The sequence below is a fragment of the Raphanus sativus genome, chromosome 4, assembly GCF_000801105.2.
Source record: "Raphanus sativus cultivar WK10039 chromosome 4, ASM80110v3, whole genome shotgun sequence".
Classification (NCBI taxonomy): domain Eukaryota; kingdom Viridiplantae; phylum Streptophyta; class Magnoliopsida; order Brassicales; family Brassicaceae; genus Raphanus; species Raphanus sativus.
This window is the reverse complement of record NC_079514.1, coordinates 21,422,609-21,440,778: the sequence shown is the minus strand read 5'-3', so window position 1 is coordinate 21,440,778 and position 18,170 is coordinate 21,422,609. Positions and strand designations below refer to the sequence as shown.

Genomic DNA, 18,170 nt, shown 5'->3' with positions numbered 1-18,170 from the left:
CAGCTTGCTCTGTAATGCATCGATCTTGTCATGAATAAACTGATCTCGGTAACTGATCTCGGTATGCTAAGGACTCGGTGTCGATCGACGCTACTAAATGCGCGTCGGTCGTTTCGCTGAGAGTTCCGTCGGTCGACTCAGTATCAACTGTGTCGAGCGATGCTGAACGTTGTCCTTGATACTGCAAAGCACGTATATCTCCCTTCATTTGGCGAGTGGTTCTGCATAGGCTGTTTACTCGTCCGTGAACAGTGTCATCAATGGTATCACAGGTCCCGTTGAGTCTCTTTTCCATGGCATCCATAGCCTCGTACAGCTCATGTTTGATTTCATCAACTTCTGCTGTAGTGCATGCTCTCTTCGCTGGTGGTGGCTCGATGTCGATCGATATTGGTCTAGGCCTGTCAATCGATGTTGCGTTTCTGTCACGAAGACCAAGATGATCTTGAACTATGCCCATGTCTTGTTGTAGCTCGTTCAGCTGCTGTGACAGTGTGTCCTGGTATCGCAGGATAGGTGAGCTGAATTTTTCATGCTTTTGCTCTTATGCTTTCATCCTATCTTCTAGTGCTGCGAACCTTGTGTCGATCGACGGTGAATACAGTGTGTCGATCGATGGAAAAGTAGCATTCTTAGCTTGATCTTTCTTGCGAATTGATGCTAGCTCTTTCTGTAGAAGATCCATCCTCTTGCTTAACCATTCGATATTGTTGTTGAGAGGGTTGTAGATGTCTCCAATCTGTGTATTGATATAAGCGATCTCACATTCATCTTTCTTAGGTGATGAACATTCTGGTCGGTCTTTGGATGTAGTCTTGTCGATGTCAATCGATGGTACAAGTATTCTGTCGATCGATATTGGTGGCGTAGCCTCCTTCTCAAGCATGGTTAATATGTTTCCAAGCTCCACTCTTATCTCAGTCATATCATTCTGGAAGTCCTTGTAACTGACATCCAAAGGCTGGAAAGTGTCTTCCACCAATGTATGCATGTTTGCCTCAAGGTGTGTCTGAGCTCTCCATACATCAGTCACCATATCATCTATCTCCTCTCTACTGTAGGGTACTGGTGGTGGTTTGTATGCATGGTAAGGGCGTGTGTGTACTGGAAGGCGTAAGCAACCTCTGTGAAAAAGTGATGCTCTCTTTAGAATTCTCCTTATTTGCTCCTTGGTAACATGGATGATTTCACCATCAACTCCTCTAGCATAGCCAAACTCATCTCTGTAGACACCATATTCATCCTTTGCTTCCCATTTGAATCTCCTGGATCCATCAATATTGAAGGCACGTCGTCCAAACTCCAATCGTCTGTCGGGCGATCTGACTCTTTGTATGTCGATCGATCCGGGATATCCGCCGTCAATCGATGGTGATGAAACAATGTCGATCGATGGTGAACTCCTGGGTTGACCGAAGGTATGAGGAACTGTATCCTCCCTTGTGGTGATGTGGTGGTTGTCCTGGACGTGAGCTAGGATGTCTGGATGGCCACGTTGCTGTGTGAACATGTTTTCTGGTCCATTAGCAACTTGGAGGATGTCTGCTATGTCTTCCCTGGTTATGTGCATAACTCTTCCATCCATTGCTCTTGCATAGCCATCTGTGTCCCTGAAAATTCCAAATTCATCAGGTGTTAGTGAAAGGTTCCTGATATCATAAGATTCATGAAATCGAGATTGAGCTCTGTTGATGGCGTCGATCGATGGTGATGTGGTGGTGGCGGTTGATGGCGCACGTCTAGCTGCATGGTTGGATCGATTGTTCATGGTGTTGCAGTCCTCCATTGAAAAATTGCTGAATGCTGGAAGTTGTTGGGTAAAAGGTGTAGAGGTTTGAATTTTCGTGGCTGGAGTTGTCCTAATCAGTGAAATTCCGATTTTGTCCTTTAAGTCGTCCAGGTTAATATTGATCGATGTGGTACTGGTTATGTCGATCGATGGACGATGTCGTTTTGATGGATGTAGTAGGTAATCGATCGATGGTGGGCGTTTGATGTCGATCGATTGTGGGAATCAATTTGCAAATCTGTCATTCTCTAAGTAATTTTCCCAAGCTCTGTCTTCCCAGTAGTCTGCATCATGTTCTTCACTGTGGTCTCCACTATGGAAAGAGGTGGCTATGTCTACTGCAAAACTCTCATGAAATCCGCTATCTGCCCAACTCCTTACTGAGTAATCATCTTCCTTTCGGCTGGGTGGGATGGCGAAATTCGGGTAGCAATGATCTGGTATATCGAGTTCATCATCTGGTGAGTCTCTGTCGATCGATGATCTATGTTTGTTGTCGATCTCCCCTGACTTACTGGTGTCGATCGATGATGTTAAGGTGCTGTCGATCGATCCCGAGTACTCTGTCTCGTACTCGACTTCACAATGACAAACTGCAATGATACCAGGATCATCATCTTTTACCACTGATTTGGCGGGTGGTTTGCCAAGCTTGACAGGGTCGTAGTGGATATCTGGATCTATCAGAGTCAAGCAAATCATGTTGGTGTTCATGTCACATATGGCTCCTACTGTAGCCATAAATGCTCTTCCAAGTAAGAGGGAAGAGTTCCAATTTAGCTTGATGTCTAGGACATGAAAATCCACAGGGACGATAGCATTACCAATATGTACTTCCAGGTCTCTGATGAAGCCTCCAGAGTTTTTCTGCGTGTAATCCACAAATGTAAAGATCTCTGGTGAAGGCTCTACTTGCAGGCCCAGATGGTCTGCCATGACCTTTGGTAAGATGCTGACTGATGAACCAGTGTCACATAGTGCATGACGAAATTCAATCCCTTGTACTACACAGGGTATTGCAAACTTCCCAGGATCACTCTTCTTCTTCAAAGTAATCCTTTTCCTCATATCTTCTCTGACATTGTCAAACCTTCTTCTAATGTCATTTTCAGTCTCCCTTGTTTCTCTGAAGAACATCCACAATCTGCTTGTGAAGTAAACCTCCTCAAAAGGTTTTTCTGGTGGGATTCTGATAACTCTCTTAGTGAAACCATCAATCTCTTTTTCATTAGCTTCCCTCTTAAGGTTCTTAGGAATCTTCTCCTTCCTACTCCTTAACCTTCTTCCTTCAGTTCCCTCTGATGTAGGTGTAGTGTCTGAAGGGTTACCAGTAATCTCTGTAGGGTTAGCTTGTGGTTTCGGTTTGGGTCTGAGTGCATTGATTTGGTTGCTTTCTATCGATGGTAGTTGCACTCGGTATGTGAGAGGTGCGTGTCGATCGATAGGTGGAGAAAAGGGTCGATCGATACGTTTCTCATCTTTGTGTCGATCGATGAGTGGCTCGTCTCGTCGGTCGATATCTTCGTAGGTGTGGGTGGGTGGGTATGCATGAGAAGCCGTGAATTCAGCATGTGTCAATATCTAACCGCGTTGCAATCTGCAGTCGTATCCGGAAATGGCATTTGATGTCGATCGATGTGGACTTGTTGGTGTCGATCGACACCATTGTGATCCACCGAAAATAGTGAACTTTCCACATCGAAGTCTCCTTCTAGCTTCTCCTGTTTCACTACTTGCCATAAATCATCATCTATAATGGCATTCACGTGGTGTTTCCTATTTCCTTCCCCTACTTCCTTAGAAGTTCCAATCCTCCTGATAGAGTCTTCAGTCTGGACAATCTGTGTCTCAAGTTTCTTAACTTGAGTGCAAATGGTGTCTATCCTTGTGGTCAGATTGTTGAAGACAGAGCCAATCTTCCCATTGAAGTCTACTGTAAGCTTCTGCTGACCTTCTAGAACTCTATCAATCATGGCATCAAACTAACTCTCCTGAGTGGGTGGTGGTGGGTTTTGGTTAGCTGAGTTGCCGTAGTTCCTTGTGTTGGTGAAGGGTTTCTGATACTGTGAACTCTGGTTGTAGTTACTCTTCTGACCACTGCCAAAAAAAGTTTCTGTTTCCACTCTGGTTTCCATATCTCTGAATACCAGTACCTCCAATGTAGTTCACATCTTCCTCTGTATCATCTTTTCTAGCCTCTCCTTCTTTAGCTGAGCAGACTGGCTGCCCAAGAAATGCATGTAAAGCATCTATCTTGGCTCTGACTTCATTCATCTGGTCTTCTCCGATAGCTGAAACCGCTTTCTTCTTGTCAGAGTCAGTGTTCTTGGTGCTGCTGCTGTTGGCTAGGTTCTCAATAAGTCTCACAGCCTCTATTGGATTCCTAGTGTTGAAGTTCCCCTCGCTAGCAGTATCAAGAGCCATCTGATACCTCAAGGCGATACCTCTGTAGAAAGTGCTTAGCAGCTGTACTTCATTGAATCCATGGTGTGGACAGTCTCGCTGGAAGAACTTAAATCTGATCCACGCGTCTTTAAAAGTCTCACTAGGCTTTTGCGCGAAAGAGGCGATTTTGCTCCTTAAGTCTTCAGCGCGTGCCTCATCAAAGAAATTACGCAGGAAGGCGTTTTTGATGTCGGCCCATGATGTTAGTGATCCGGTAGGTAGCTGCTTGAGCCAGTGCGAAGCTTCTCCACTCAGTGAGTATTTGAAGAGCTTGCAGAGTAGGTAGTCCTCAGGGACTACATCCATACGAATAGCAGCGATAAGATCCTCGAACCTCTCCAGATGGTCCATAGGATGCTCGTGTGATAGCCCAGAATAAGGTATCTGAGACACGAGAGAGTAGTACTGAGGCTTGAGCTCGAAGTTCGGCTTCTGAATATCTGGAAGTCGAATAGCTGATTTGTTGGTGTAGTACTCGTCTAGACGATTGTAGTCTGCCAACGATCGTGTTTGAGCTTCTCCTGTAGCCTCAGCTTCAGGCTCAGGGATTATGTTTCCCTGTGCATCTAGCTTCTGACCTGTTGCATTACGCAGATGACCATCTTGGTCATACATGTTTCCATTCTCGCCCTGCGTGAGGATAAAAATCGCGACCATGCTTCGTGGAATAGTGTCGATCGATGTACGGTGAGTAGTATCGAACGATGTGGATCGGCGAATGGTATCGGTCGACGGTGCTGTCTGAGTGTCGGTCGAGGGTTGAACGTGAGTATCAGTCGACGGTACTGCGGTGCTGTCGATCGATGCGGAGCGTAGGTCTTTGCGGATTGAGCGTTCCAAGTGTGCAGGATCTTCTGAGAATAATTGTTTATTTCTCCTGTTGCTTCTGGTACTGCTGGGCATGTACCTGAAAAGAGAAGAAAAATTTTTAATCAGAAAGGAGGTAAAAAGAAAAACCTAAGATTATTAAGATTAAATCTAATGGCGATCAAAGCTCCCCGGCAACGGCGCCAAATTTGATAGTGCTCAAATTACCCAGTAGAGCTTACTCTCTCAAATAAGAGGTACAGCTGTAGTACTTAGGGATCGAATCAAGAGGAGCTAGGGAACCAATTAAATAAAATATACTAATCAATCCTAGGTGAAGTTGGTTTATATGATGGAAATAAAAGTAACAATTCCTAAAATGAGCAAGGTAGTTGCTCTAACTAACAATATGATGGGTTGTTTAAATGTGATAAAGAGTGCTAGACATAGGGCTTTTATTTAGGAATGGAGATTATAATTTCTATAAATGCTTTAACAAGTTGCTTGCATGTGATATCACTCAAATTACCCTAAAAGTGAATTACTCTCTCAAATAAGAGGTTCAGATGTAGTACTTAGTGATCGAATCCACAAGGACTCTAGGATTACTTGAAGGTTCAATTAATTAGAAATAAAGATAGACTTAAGATTTTATATGTTTTAAAGCAATAAATATTAATGTGAACAAGGAAGTTGTTCAGTAACTGAAATGAACGTTGTTTCTAAATGAGGGAGATAGCTAGATTCAAGTATTTCTCAGGTATGAAATTATGCAGTTTGAAAGTGACATTAGGACTTTAGTCCTTGAACTCAATCAATTTGTACGACCAGTAGGGTTTCCTTTACTAGATCCCGGATCTCAACTGTCGTTTGTTGATCTCGGAAAAGAGTCGATCGATACTACTTTCGTCTAATCGATCGATACACCTTTCATACAATCGATCGCTACAACGATGGTTGTATCGATCGATGGTAATTCTAGCAAGCATTATCGATTTGGTTGAACACGTTCTCTAATGATCTAGACCACCTTTCGCATGAGTCTAGTCAGTTAGATCACTTTAGTTTGTTTCAGGGTATTGAGAGTATACAGTTGGTTATCTCTTCAATCCTAAGATCTAGATTTAAGGGTGATCAATCCTAAATCTAGTATAAAGAATAACTAAAGTGAAAGAACTAGTTTAATCACCCTAACAATTATCACAATCTCATCACATGATTCACCCTTATGAGAAACCTAAATCTAACAATTTGGTTTACTCAGACATATTCATGAGAGACAAGATCATGATGGTTTGAATAAAACTTAATATGAAATAAGGAACACAAAGAGTAATGAGTAAGATAAAAAGGGAGTTCAAGATCTTCTCTATTTTGTAGTCTCAAATCTATCTCTCCAACTCTAACTCTTCTCCTAAGGTAACCAAATTGCTTCTCTTCTCCAATAGGTCTCTAGGCAAGTCTGCCTCTAAAATGATACAAAACCCTAGTATATAAAGCCTAACAGGCGGCCAGGGACTAATTGTGTAAAAATAGCACACTTTGTGATACTTGAAAATCTTCTAAATCGTGATCCATCGAGTGGCTTAATGTCGATCGATTGTAATTGACTCTAATTGTCCGATCTCGCATGTTTCCTATCGGTCGATTCTTCATTCGTGAGAATACTCTAAAAATGCCTCAAAAGTATTGCTTTCTTCAATTAGGTACATGTGCCTAAAATACTCTAAAATACTTTGAAAACGAAGTAAATATGATTGAAAACTCTTATATACCATGGCTAAAAACGGGTGAAATTCATGGGATATCAACTCCCCCAGACTTACTCTTTTGCTTGTCCTCAAGCAAAACAAACGGTAGTCTCTCCGAAGGAGGTTCGAAAACGACATGACTCTATTTTTGAAAACTTAAAAATCCTCACGTCTTCGTCATAAGAATCTAAACGGTCTCAACCACAAATGCACGTTTATACGTTATCCTAGTTTAGCAACCAAATTCATCTATCCAACAACTTAGCAGATCTTGTCTAAAATTCTCCTTTACTAACCTCATTTCTTAACATAAAATAAAAGTGTGTGCTTTACCTTGGGAGTATCGATCAAAAGACACATGGATTCAACTCAAACAAGTTTCCTGAGCAGGTAGTCTTTTCTGATTCTTTTCTCCTCTTATCTCTCTTCTCTGAATCTCTTATTAGTTTCAATTTCAACAGGTTTCGATGCCACATAGGCATCTAGTCCATCTCTTTGACATTTGCATTGTAACTCATATATTTTTGACAAAGTGTAGCGAATAATGGGGTCTTTGGTAATATACCTATCCCTCGTTTCCACAATGTGTGATCATTCTTGAGATTTAGAATACTGGGGTCGCAGGAGACACTCCTACCCCTCTGCCTCTCAAAAAATCATATCAATCTTTTCCTTATAAACTTAGATCTTGAGATGCCGAAGAGAGAAGAAAGGAAACCAGAATTGCACAGACTTGTACCTTTTCAGTCTTGTAGGAGGATTCCGATCCAATGTATACCAAGCCCCAAGACAAGCTAAGATAGTCAGTATTAGGTTGGAGGTTAGCTTCAGTTCCTTTAAACAATCTGGACAGGTGTGGCTAACTGACAGGTTGATCCACTTTGGTATCTCTAGTGCAATCTGTGGTTAATAGGTCTAGAGTAGTGCCAAAGAGTGGTTTAGAAAATCATTAATAAAATCTTATATTTCCTTTTTGACTCGAAAAACAATTTTATTTTTGAAAAATAGATGATAAAAGATAAATGTTAGTAACACTCTCCCCCATACTTAAATTACACTGTCTCGGTGTAATAATAAGTAGGAGAAGTATAAATAGAAAAAGTTAGAAGTGTAGATATTGAAGCAAAGTGTCGTACCTTTCTGTCTTTCCCGTCGATCGATGTACCGCAGATGGTATCGATCGACAGGTGAAGACAGAATGTGTGATAATGTGTTAGCACGGAACTCACTCACTCGTCTAGCTTGTTCGCTCAAGTTAGCTCTGTTGTCAGTCCAAACACAAAGAAAATTAAACATACGAAATAGTGCAAAAGCATAAAACATAGATAACTTTAAAACATAAATCCTGCAAATCCAAAACATAAAAATAAAAATAAAAAGTCTGAAAGATAAAGAGAAGAGATAAGAAGGCTAGTCGGTGGCCTCCTCGTCCTCCTCCTGCTGGTACTGTGAGATGGTCCTGGGTCTGCTGCTCTGACACTCCTCCTGCTCGCACATGGTGGTCGCGTGACTCTAGCCCAGATGGCTCGAAGAGCACTCACGACCGTCCTCTGAAAGTCTGGCTCAGATATCGGGACGTCAGGTATGTCTGGGAAGTCAGGAAGGGGAGCTGCGGGTGCTGCCTGCAATCCTCCAATACCACGCTCCATCGGTACCTGGCGAGACTCGGTGGTGAGCTCCTGTAAGAACTCGTCGTCAGGCCTGAACCGGATCCTCTCGACCTGCTGGTCGAAGTCAGTGAGTGATGGGTGCGGGAGCTGAAGCATACGGTAGCGGCGGTCAATCCTGAAAAACCAGAGAAGGCTCTCCTTGAGCCAGACGCAGTTCATCAGGTGCTGCTCGTCCATGAAGAGATGGCGGCGGTCTGCGGTACTCCTGTCCAGACGGACACCACAAATCTCAAAGATCGGTGCGAGAAGACTACCCACACTCTCCTTCTTCCTACCTAAACCCGAGAAGGGTTTCTTCTTCAGTGAGATCAGATGCTCGGCGAAGAGAGCTCCAAGGTTGGGGACTACCAGTCCCGCTGTGTCGAGGTGAGATAGATCGACCAGTCCGTTCACCGCTGGGAAGAGCAATAAGAGATCATGTAGGCGCACCTTGTTGGGCTCCATCTTGCACAACAGAGTGTTGGCAATAGCCCGTAGGAAGTAGCGGAGCGTCGGGTGACGAACGTCAGACTGAGTCGCTGAGCCGCTCCAGCTGCCCGTGCCTATGATCTTCCAGAAATCACTCGCACCTGGGAGAGGCGAGAACCTGCAAGATGTAGCATCCTCCTCAAAACCGAAGATGCGGCAGAGCTGGGGGATGGTGATCGAGTATCTCTTCCCTCGAGCAAAGAAAGAGAGAACGCCGTCGCCCGCGACTTTAGGACCGTCGTGGCGGTAAGTGAGATGGACAGAGGCCATGAACTGGCGCACCAACGGAACGTGGAGGTCGTATGCGTGCGTGGTTATGGTGCCCAGCCCGAGCTGAGCAATCATCGCGTACAGATCATCCTGGATCTGCATCTTGTCTGTGACCTCCGGGTCAATGAAGCGTGTAGGCTCGATGTCGACATCGATCCAGGTGTTGTAGTGCAAGCTGTCGTAGTCGCCCCACTGCTCTGTGAGCTCTCTATCGAGACACTCGCTGCTGGAGATGATCTTCTTCGGGTCTGAGAAGTCGCGACCCTCTCTGTAAGCGATGGGGGGTCTTATCCTCATGTGGCCATGGAGGCCTCTCGTCGTCCCTCGGGACTCGTGGTTGCGGCGGTTTGAAGGGCCGGCGGGATCACTCCTCATCTTCGTCCTCCTCTCTCTTTCAGTGTCCGAATCTGTGCTCATCTGAAAAGAAAAGTAAAACGAATAAGTTAGCATTGGTTCGCGAAAAAGAGTAATATCGACCGATGCACACTCGTGTGTGTCGATCGATAGACCAAATCAGTGTTCATCAGAAAATCGGAAATCGATCGACAGGACAAAGTCTGTGTCGATCGATGGCGACTCGCGAAACCTGCAAATCAACAGTGCACACGAAAAACAAATCGAAAGAGAGGATTTGAGCGAAACAAAATATCCTAGCACTTAGATAAACAGTTAAACATCTAAAACAACCTAGAATTGCACCAAATCAACCCGATTTCACCCAATTCAAAACCCAAACCTTAGGGTTTCAATCCAAAGATAATTTCGGACCAATACCTTTGAGAATGAGAGAAATGCTAATGAAAACCGATGGAGGACTTGAAATCGAGTGGTTTTGGGCAAAGAATTAACGGAAATCGTCAAGAATCGAGAGAGAAAAGGGAGTTTTAGGATTCGGCTAGGGTTTGCGAAATAAAGGGAAGAAGAGGCGGATGTCGAGTTAAATGAGAAGTTGCCTCGACATCCCCGTGTCGATCGATACAATTAGATTGATATCGATCGATTTTATGCAAAAGTGAAAGTAAATGCATAGAAAATAAAATAAATGTTACTAACTAAAAAGTAAAATTTCTAACTAAAAGAATTAAGTAAAAATAAATATAAATAAGAATTAAAATGAAAATAAAAATAAAAGCAAAAGTGAAAATAAAAATTAAAATAAGAATGAAACAATTAAATGAAAAATGAAATAAAAATAAAGAGATAAAAAGAAAAATGGGTTGCCTCCCATTCAGCGCTTAGTTTAAAGTCTTTAGCTCGACTTAGGATAACTGTATTTAGTTATCACCGGGTGGTAGCAGCGGAAGGGGTTTTATATCTGGCGGTTTGGCCCAATAATGTTTTACTCGCTGCCCGTTTACTGTGAACTCGTCGCCTTCTTCACTAACGATCGTTAGTGCTCCGGAAGGTTTTACTTCCTTGATGGTAAAAGGTCCTGACCAACAAGATTTTAATTTTCTAGGGAAAAGGTTTAATCTGGAGTTATATAGGAGAACTTGATCATTCGGTTCAAAGTGTCTAGATATGATCTTTTTATCATGATAAGCTTTTGTTCGTTCCATATATAACTTCGAATTTTCATATGCCAAATGTCGTATTTCATCGAGCTCGTTGAGCTGAATTAGACGTCTCTCGACAGCTGGCTTAATATCAAAATTTAATAATTTGGTTGCCCAGGCTGCCTTGTGGTCCAGTTCAACTGGTAAATGGCATGATTTTCCGTAAAGTAAGTGAAAAGGTGTCGTTCCCAGTGGTGTTTTGTAAGCGGTCCGATATGCCCATAAGGCATTGTCTAGTTTGCGAGACCAATCTTTTCTGTCTATTCGGACAGTCTTCTCCAGAATTTCCTTGATTTGTCGGTTCGAAACTTCCAGTTGTCCACTGGTTTGTGGGTGATAAGGTGTAGCCACTTGATGGTGGACACCATTCTTCTCAAGCAATCGGTCGAAAACTTTGTTGATGAAGTTTGATCCACCGTCACTAATGACTACTCTGGGAACTCCAAATCTTGGGAAGATAATGCTCTTGAAATGTTTGACAACGACAGATGCATCATTTGTTGGAGAAGCAACTGCCTCAACCCATTTTGAAACGTAGTCTACAGCGACCAGGATATATTTGTTGCCATAAGAAGATGGGAAAGGACCCATAAAATCTATTCCCCAACAGTCGAAGACTTCTACTTCCAAGATAATTTTTTGTTCCATCTCATGTCTCTTGCTTATTTTTCCTCTCCTCTGAGATCTGTCGCATTGTGCTATATGAGCGTGAACATCACGAAATGTTGTTGGCCACCAAAATCCTGCTTGGAGAATTTTGGAAACTGTTTTAAAAGTGGCGAAATGTCCTGCTTAATCAGAGCTATGACATTGGTAAATAATGTTCGGAATTTCAACTTCAGAGACGCATCTTCTATATATGCCGTCAGAACAGTGCTTGTAGAGATAGGGCTCATCCCAATGGTATCTCTGAACTTCACGAAAGAATTTCTTTATTTCATAACCTTTTAAATTTTCTGGTTCAAAATCAGCGGCTAAATAGTTGACTATATCGGCATACCAAGGTCGATCTTTGATGTTCCGTCCAATCGCGTTTGCTTCTTGTAGAGAGACATCAGATATATTATGATTCAAAGCATGACAAGCAACCTTAACTGGTATGTCAATAAGTTCTGTTGATTTTTTGTCGCTGATGGATATGATTGATCTTGCATCAGTAGTGTCGGTTGTCAATTTGCCATTTGATTCGTCCAGCAATCCGTCAGATATGAGCGATATGTGACCTATGAATGACGTGTCCAAAAGAGCGATGTTCTCTGTAGGAAAGAAATCGTCTATAGGAACTTTATCCTCAATTCGAATCCTGGAAAGATGATCAGCGACACCGTTGTCTACTCCTCTTTTATCTTTGATCTCGATATCGAACTCTTGGAGTAGTAAGATCCATCTTATGAGTCTTGGTTTAGCATCTTTCTTCTGCATTAAATATTTGATGGCAGCATGATCAGTGTGGGACTATAACATGTGCTCCAACTAAGTATTGGCGGAATTTTTCGAAAGCATAAACCACTGCTAGTAACTCTTTTTCTGTGGTAGAGTAATTCCGTTGCGCTTTGTCGAGTGTGCGACTCGCATAGTATATAGTGTGTAGCTTCTTATCTCTTCGTTGTCCTAGAACCGCTCCAACAGCGAAATCACTCGCATCGCACATAATCTCGAAAGGGAGATTCCAATATGGGGGTTGTACGACTGGGGCAGTTATAAGAGACTTCTTCAATGCTTCGAAAGCTTCTTTACATTCTGGTGTAAAATCAAATTTAACTTCTTTGCACAAAAGATTATTCAGAGGTCTAGCAATTTTACAGAAATCTTGTATGAATCGTCTGTAAAATCCGGCATGTCCGAGGAAACTCCTTATATCTCTAACATTTGTGGGTGCCGGTAGACTAGTCATTACTTCAATTTTAGCTCTGTCTACTTCTATTCCAGCTGCAGAAACTTTATGTCCAAGGACTATACCATCGTTTACCATGAAATGGCATTTTTCCCAGTTTAGGACAAGATTCTTTTCTTCGCATATTTCCAATACCTTGCATAAATTGTCCAGGCAATCCTTAAAACTTGATCCGTAAACCGAAAAATCGTCCATAAAGACTTCCATGAAATCCTCGATCATATCTGTGAATATCGACATCATGCAACGTTGGAAAGTGGCTGGTGCGTTACATAGTCCAAATGGCATTCTGCGATATGCAAATGTTCCGTAAGGACAAGTAAAAGTTGTCTTTTCCTTATCTTCAGGATGTATCGGTATCTGGAAGAATCCCGAATATCCATCAAGAAAACAATAATATTTATGGTTGGCTAGTCTTTCTAGCATTTGATCGATGAAAGGTAAGGAAAAATGGTCTTTTCTAGTAGCAGCATTCAGTTTCCTGTAATCAATACACATCCGATGTCCAGTGACAGTGCGTGTAGGAATAAGTTCATCTTTATCATTTTTAACCACTGTGATCCCACCTTTCTTTGGTACAACATGCACAGGGCTTACCCATTTACTGTCTGAGATAGGATATATAACTCCAGCATCCAGAAGTTTAATTATTTCCTTTTTCACTACCTCTTTTAGGTTTGGATTGAGTCTCCTTTGCTGTTCTATAGATGTTTTTGCATCTTCTTCGAGGTGGATACAGTGCATGCAAAGGTCAGGAGCTATTCCGGGAATATCATCGAGAGAATACCCGATTGCTCTCCGATACTTACGCAATTTGTTCAAAAGGAGAGCAAGCTCTCCATTCGTGAGATTGGTGTTAACAATGACAGGGTATGATTTATCGCAAAGGAATGCGTATTTCAGGCCAGCTGGAAGTGGTTTTAGTTCAACCTTGGGTGCTCTTTCCTTAGTCCAGTTGGTCGATGAAGAAGATGATCGATCAATAGTTTCCCTAAGGTATTGATCCATAATGATTTCAGAATCATTTGTTTCCTTATTTGCGATTCCGATACTTGCGTCCATAAGGTTCGCATAATCTTCTGTTCTGCTATCTATGTTCAGAATTTCTTGTTCATCAGGAGTGAATGTGTCTTCTGATGAATTGGCAGCACATATCCGTAAGGTATTCTTTTTCCAGCTCAGAAACTTCTTCTGTGTAAAAGGCGTGATCGTCTATCAGAGGACGTTTTACTAGCTTTTCCATGTCGAAGTTCATTGATATATCTCCGACATTTATGTTAATTTTTCCTCCCTTACAATCTATGATTGCTCCTGCTGTAGCCCAAAAGGGCCGACCTAATATAAGGGGGTCTTTCGGCACTTGTTTATACTTTAGTACAACAAAATCTGCTGGTATGAAGCAATCATCAATTTTGACTGGTACATCTACGAGGATTCCCTCAGGTACCCGAATAGAACGATCAGCTAAAACTAGCGTAATAGGCGTTGGAACGAATTTATTGTATCCTAGTGAAGCTGCCACAGAGTATGGCATGAGGTTTACACTAGAGCCAAGATCACATAGAGATCGAGGAAAATGTGCGTTTTGTATCTTACAATCTAGGACAAAACTACCAGGGTCAGACCTTTTGATTGAAGTTTCTCCTTGTATCATCGCACTTACTTCCTCTGACACCAGCATGACGCTTTGTTCTCCACTCGAGGATATCATATCTTTTACGTACTTTTTCACCGAGGGGGCTATCTTAAGAGCGTCACTGAGGGACATCTCGAGAGTGATTTTGTCGAAGGCCTTTTTGCAGATTGCATGTTCCAATGCCTTCTTAGTTTGTGGTTTGTTTGGAGGAAATGGGGGAGGAGTTCTATAGACTCTTTCAGTTCCGGTAGATTGTGTATTGCAATCATTGGTGTTGCCATATGGTCGATAGTTTTCCTTTTCAGGGGATCGATCGATATTTGGTACGTCTAGATGATCAACTCCGATCTCGGCATCGAGATTCTCTTTTTCTAAGTCTACAGTTCTTTCCTGATCCTGTTTATTTGAAAAATTTCTTATTTGCTCTGATGTTCATGAGTCAGAATCATTGTCGAGAAGCTTTATGGGGTTGGAATTGCTTTTTCCTGCGTTATCAATGATTTTTTTATTGCTGGCGTCTTCTCTGGCATTAGTTTCAAGGCGTTTTCCGCTTCGCAACATCACGGCATATGCCTGGCGTTTTGCCCCAGGGTTAGCATCGGTCCTTCCAGGAAGACGGCCTGTCTCTCTTTTTAGAGTAGTTGCAAGGTTAGCAATTTGGTCTTCCATTCCCCGTATGTGTTCAATTAATGAATCCATCTTCTGATTTAGCTCACCGTAAACGCTGTTTATTTTCCCGTGGAATTCGGACTTTATTTTACGGTTTCCTGTAAGAGCTTGTTTTAGATTGTACTTTTCTCTCCCAGTACGAGACTGCATACAGATTTCATAGTCTCGTGTAAAGCTGTCGACGTTAAACACAGAATGAGGATCAGTAGTGTCTAATTCTTCTATAAAGTCGAGCTCATCATCTGATATAGGAAGAGTTTTATTATAGTACTGGCACAGATTAGGTGGGTTTTGATCTGTCAGAAGAGAATGAAGCGAATTTATGGAATTTTTTATTTCATCTAACTCAGTATTTTATATTGAGATTATAGCTTTTTCTTTTTCTTTTTCTTCATTCATTTCTTCATAGGATCTTCCTGTTGCCATGTTTTCGATTAGGCGTCTTGCTTCCATAGGATTTCTAGTAACGAAATTCCCTTCGCTTGCTGTATCAAGCGTTGTCTTATAGCTCAGAATAACACCTTTGTAAAAAATCTTAAGAAATTGTGGTTCTGGATAACCATGGTGGGGGCATTCGAGTTCGTAACTCTTGAATCTTCCCCATGCGTTTTTGAATGATTCCTGAGGATTTTGATGGAAGGTAGAGATTCGCCTCCTCACTTCCCAGTAACGAGTATCGTCGAAGAATTGCTCTAGGAAAGCATTTCTAATCTCTTTCCAACTAGTCAGGGATCCTCTTGGTAGACAGTTTAGCCATCTTAAGGCTCCCCCTTCTAGTGAAAATGGAAAAAGTCTGCAACGAATATACTCGTCTAGAATTAATTCCTCTAGACCCTCGATGTGGTCTTGTGGATGTTCTAGAGAAGATCATTTAAAAGGGTTTCGACGCATCATATTATAATAATCAACATTAAACTTGGTTTTCGAGGTGTCGTCGTCAGGTATTCTGATAGCGGACCTATTGGAATAGGTCCTATCGGGGTTTAAGTAGTCTTGCAAGGGCAATTTAATTACTTTACCTATGTTTAAGGTAGAGTTTGACTTAACAGGGATTTCAGTCCCCTGTTTTTCATTAGTTTGGCTAGAAATGTTGCTTGATTGACCTGTTGTTTCAGTTTTGACTACTTTCTCATTAACAGCATCTGTAAGAGGGTACTTACCTGCTTCCGGCTGGGTGGTATCGATCGATAAAGTTTCGGATGAAACGATCGATTCTTCTGTATCAGCGTCGCTCGATTGACAATTTTCCGTGTCAATCGATGCTTGGCCGACATCTGTATTCGCCATCCTTTGTGTTGAAAAACAAAAGAATAGAAAAATTAGCAAAAGTAACAAAGTCTATGCTAAATCTTAAATTAAATCTAAAAGTAATAAGAAAGAGTCCCTGGCAACGGCGCCAAATTTGATATCACTCAAATTACCCTAAAAAGTGAATTACTCTCTTAAATAAGAGGTTCAGATGTAGTACTTAGGGATCGAATCCACAAGGACTCTAGGATTACTTGAAGGTTCAATTAATTAGTAATAAAGATAGACTTAAGATTTTATATGTTTTAAAGCAATAAATATTAATGTGAACAAGGAAGTTGTTCAGTAACTGAAATGAAGGTTGTTTCTAAATGAGGGAGATAGCTAGATTCAGGTATTTCTCAGGTATGAAATTATGCAGTTTGAAAGTGACATTAGGGCTTTAGTCCTTGAACTCAATCAATTTGTACGACCAGTAGGGTCTCCTTTACTAGATCCCGGATCTCAACTGTCGTTTGTTGATCTCGGAAAAGAGTCGATCGATACTACTTTCTTCTAATCGATCGATACACCTTTCATACAATCGATCGCTACAATGATGGTTGTATCGATCAATGGTAATTCTAGCAAGCATTATCGATTTGGTTGAACACGTTCTCTAGTGATCTAGACCACCTTTCGCATGAGTCTAGTCAGTTAGATCACTTTAGTTTGTTTCAGGGTATTGAGAGTATACAGTTGGTTATCTCTTCAATCCTAAGATCTAGATTTAAGGGTGATCAATCCTAAATATAGTATAAAGAATAACTAAAGTGAAAGAACTAGTTTAATCACCCTAACAATTATCACAATCTCATCACATGATTCACCCTTATGAGAAACCTAAATCTAACAATTAGGTTTACTCAGACATATTCATGAGAGACAAGATCATGATGGTTTGAATAAAACTTAATATGAAATAAGGAATACAAAGAGTAATGAGTAAGATAAAAAGGGAGTTCAAGATCTTCTCTATTTTGCAGTCTCAGATCTATCTCTCCAACTCTAACTCTTCTCCTAAGGTAGCCAAATTGCTTCTCTTGTCCAATAGGTCTCTAGGCAAGTCTGCCTCTAAAATGATAAAAAACCCTAGTATATAAAGCCTAACAGGCGGCCAGGGACTAATTGTGTAAAAATAGCACACTTTGTGATACTTGAAAATCTTTTAAATCGTGATCCATCGAGTGGCTTAATGTCGATCGACACTCTTCGATTTCTGTCGATCGATTGTAATTGACTCTAATCGTCCGATCTCGCATGTTTCCTATCGGTCGATTCTTCATTCGTGAGAATACTCTAAAATGCCTCAAAAGTATTGCTTTCTTCATTTAGGTACCTGTGCCTGAAAATACTCTAAAATACTTTGAAAACAAAGTAAATATGATTGAAAACTCTTATATACCATGGCTAAAAACGGATGAAAATTCATGGTATATCAGCATGATACTATAGATCTCAGCCGCTTAACTCAAGTGATGTGTCACTGATTAAATAATCTAGATCTCTGGCCTCAACTGTCGTATGTTGACACAGAAAAAGAGTCGATCGATATCCTTTTGAGATATCGATCGATACACCTTTCGCTCGGCGATCGATTCACCTGTCGGGATATCGATCGACGGCTTCTAGACATGCATAGGCGCGAGCCGATAATGAACACTTGGTCTCAAGGAGGGATGTCGCTCTTCTCAACAGGAGACAAGCTAGCTTAAATGGATAATTCAAGATAATCAAAGATCCTAGTGATCTATATTCTAGTTAGCTAATCTAGAACAAGCATAGGGTGCAATCCATTTGATGAGTACCACAACTTAGCAATTATAGTTTGGAGCTAATCCCACAAACCTATTTAAACCCTAGATCTAAAAAGTAGACTACTCAGACATAGCTAAGCAATGCATGACAATGGATAGATGAAAGAATTG

The 18,170-nt window shown here is 41.5% G+C and overlaps 1 non-coding gene across 1 annotated transcript; it reads left to right on the top strand.

Annotated features, from left to right (window-relative positions):
* The first annotated feature begins 15,511 nt into the window (after window positions 1-15,511).
* On the top strand, window positions 15,512-15,618 carry LOC130512137 (small nucleolar RNA R71). The gene has a single exon (XR_008945698.1). It is a non-coding gene; the product is annotated as a small nucleolar RNA R71 (small nucleolar RNA).
* The last annotated feature ends 2,552 nt before the right edge of the window (window positions 15,619-18,170 follow it).